At 39.4% G+C, this 3,260-nt stretch overlaps 1 pseudogene; it reads right to left on the reverse strand.

Moving 5' to 3' along the window:
* Positions 1-1,203: 1,203 nt before the first annotated feature.
* LOC136128406 (heterogeneous nuclear ribonucleoprotein A3-like) lies at positions 1,204-2,270 on the reverse strand (annotated as a pseudogene).
* Positions 2,271-3,260: the final 990 nt, after the last annotated feature.

A 3,260-nucleotide genomic window follows, 5' to 3' on the forward strand; every position in this document is an offset into this window, starting at 1 on the left:
TCCTGGAAGAGGCCGTGTCTGGATGGAGGTGATTAGCCTAGTGGAAGCTCTAGCTGCCCCAAGTCCAGCTGATCACCCCAAGGGTTGACAGGATTTTCACACTGGCTGGGAAGCTCAGCTCTCAGCCAGAAAGCCTCAGCAAGTACCTGTAGGGCAAAAGTTGCCTCCAGTGTTTGAACAAGCACTGTTGGCTCTGTTGGCTCTTATTTTCTTATTTCTGGCCTCTGAAGGAATCCTTTACTTCTCAACAGCTTTGCTATAGATTTTAAACATTTTAAATGTTTTATTTAGCATATTAACTTGTGCTGTACTAGAAGGTTTTCTTTGGACATTTAGTCTATCATTTGAGCCTAGCCACTGAGGGCTAGAATTTAGCTGTCCCTTGCAAAATGGCATTAGTGGTTAACCAAGAATCATATTCTACTGAAGAAATATAGGTATTGTAATCTGTTAGCTGTCCATGTTCATTCTTTAATTCAATAGTCATCTATATAGGTAAGCCAGTGTACTAGATATCGTTAGGAATCCAAAGACAATAGAATCACCTTAAGCCTAGCAGACTATCTATAAATCATATTAAGTATCTGGTAATTTTGTTTATAGTTTACCCATGACATAATTCTGTGTATTAATTACAAATTTCAAAAAAATAAAAAGAATTTCCTTCCATTGGTGTTAAAGGAGAAACATCTAGATACGGCTGTAGATTTGCTTGATCATAATGTCTAAATTTGGGATTACTTATGAATTAATCTGCCAGTTACAAAGATATCTGTAACAGGGAATGCCCTTACTTTATTTTTATTGTTTTGAAGAGTTAAAAATTCCTTAATTTTTTATTCCTGGTACGACTACCACAATTTACAGGGCAATATACCTGATATAATGAAAAGAAAACGACAAAGCTACAACAGATAAAAGACCTCAGGAATGTACATCTAATTGACACTACATTGCATTAATAAATAGCTGCACTTTTTGCAAACTGTGTCTGTGACAGTCCTGAACAAGAAGGGTTTCCTGTTAAGCTGCAGTACCTTTTCTAACTATGGATCATCATTCCTTCTATGGCAGATTTTTACAGTTGCTCTAATGCTTTGGGGACGACTTTCTCAAAGTAACCTGCAGTTTTCTTGACAACTCCTTGCTCTCTCTCCTGCTAAGAAATGTAGCCCTTTTCTTCTGAGTTTTTAGAACCTTCTGCTACCATCCACCACTTCCACCACCAGATCCATAACCACCACCATAGGGACTGCCCAAACTTCTTCCACCAAAACTGTCCCCCTTTATGGGTCCATAATTTGATTGCTGTTGTCCACTATAATTTCCAAAATCATTATAGTTCCCAACACCACCATAGTTACCTCCAAAACTTCCTCCTTCATTATAACCATCATATCCTCCACCGCTGCCTCCATATCCACCACCTTGGTTTCCATATCCAGGTCTACCACCACCAGCCTCCTCTTCCACCAAAGTTTCCACCACGGCCAAAGTTACCTCCACCACACATAAGTTGCCAGATCCACCTCCACGACCTCTTTGTGATCCAACAGACTGCATTTCTTGTTTAGAAAGGGGCCTTTTTCACTTTACACTTATCCCCATTAATAGTTCGGTACTTCTGAACAATAATTTTATCAACTGTATCATGATCATCAAAAGTTACAAAAGAAAATCTTCTCTTTTTTCCACTCTGCCTGTCTTCCATAACTTCTATGGTTTCAATCTTGCCATACTTTTCAAAGTAGTCTCTCAAATTATATTCTTCTGTATCTTTTTTTTTTAACATCTTTATTGGAGTATAATTGCTTTACAATGTTGTGTTAGTTTCTGAGGTATAACAAAGTGAATCAGCTATATGTATACATATGTCCCCATATCTACTCCCTCTTGCGTCTCCCTCCCACCTTCCCTATCCCACCCCTCTAGGTGGTCACAAAGCACCGAGCTGATCTCCCTGTGCTATGCAGCTGCTTCCCTGTATCTTCTTTAATACCACCGACAAAAATTTTCTTCACTGTTAGATGGGCATCAACCTTGTGTGGTTGAGCACACATTGCTGCATCCACCCCTTCAACACAAGAGATACTCACAAAACCAAAGCCTCTGGAACGTTTTGTTTGGGGGTCTCTCATCACCACATAATCTGTAAGTGTGCCCCATTTCTCAAAATGCTCTCTTAAGCTACCATCTGTAGTTTCAAAGCTCCGACCACCAATAAACAGTTTTCTCAACTATTCTGGTTCCTTTGGATCATGGCCCTGCATTTTGAGACTGGACTCACCTCTTCCAAATTGAGTTCAATATCGCCTCTACTTTAAGTGTAGTCAAGTAACTTAATTTCATGTAGGCAGCTTCCTTTTTTGCTTGTAGGGAATGTAGGTGTTGGCTCTTGTATTCTTTTTGAATGTTATTTCAAAAGCTATTTCTGTGTACCATCTGGTACACCATTATTCAGCTTCTTTAACAATAAATAGCAAAGTTGTCACTAACCTACACAAATGAGGGCTGTTCCAACTCTGCTTTCCTGAACTTGAGGCACCAACTTGATTAGAGAAGGGAAACTAAAGACTCCACTTTTCTCCCCTACTATCCCTCATCACAGCTGATCAAAGTCCTTTCTCCTGTACAATCTACCAATGGGGGAGGGGTACTGGTTTGCATGAAATTGTACAGTGAGTGATTGAGAGGTCAGTCTCTGAAATTCAAGTCCTGGCTTTGAAATATCCTAGTTGTGTTACTGTGGTAGGCTCTAACTTCAAGCCTGGGTTTTCCTCATGTGTAAAACTGGGTGCAGTAGTATGTTTTGCAGGATGAGAGTAAATATTAAATAGGATAATGTATGAAAAGTGATTACATATATTATCTGGCATTAGTTCAGTGTTAAATAAATGTTGATATGAAGCTATGACACATGTGGTCCAGTCTTACAGCAGTATAGTAGTCAAAGCCTGGAAGTTGAAAAAAATCTAATATGCTCAGTCTCCTTACTTATACTTAACCAACCCTCTGAAGAGGACACATAGCCTTTAGCAACACTTCTTAAACCCTCTTTGCTTTCACACCTACTCAGTCAGTTATTTGACTCACCTTAAACTCCTGTCCCATAGACAAAGAGCCTCTCCTCCTTTCAGTCCTCCCTCTTCTCCCAATTTTGAATCACCTAACAGCAAGGAAAGACACTTCTCTGGGGAGATCTGAAGAAGAAAATGAGTGGGCAAAATCAAAATTCTCTTAGTGGTTGTTAACCACTGTTT

Source organism: Phocoena phocoena, chromosome 9, assembly GCF_963924675.1.
Source record: "Phocoena phocoena chromosome 9, mPhoPho1.1, whole genome shotgun sequence".
In the NCBI taxonomy this organism is placed as follows: Eukaryota; Metazoa; Chordata; class Mammalia; order Artiodactyla; family Phocoenidae; genus Phocoena; species Phocoena phocoena.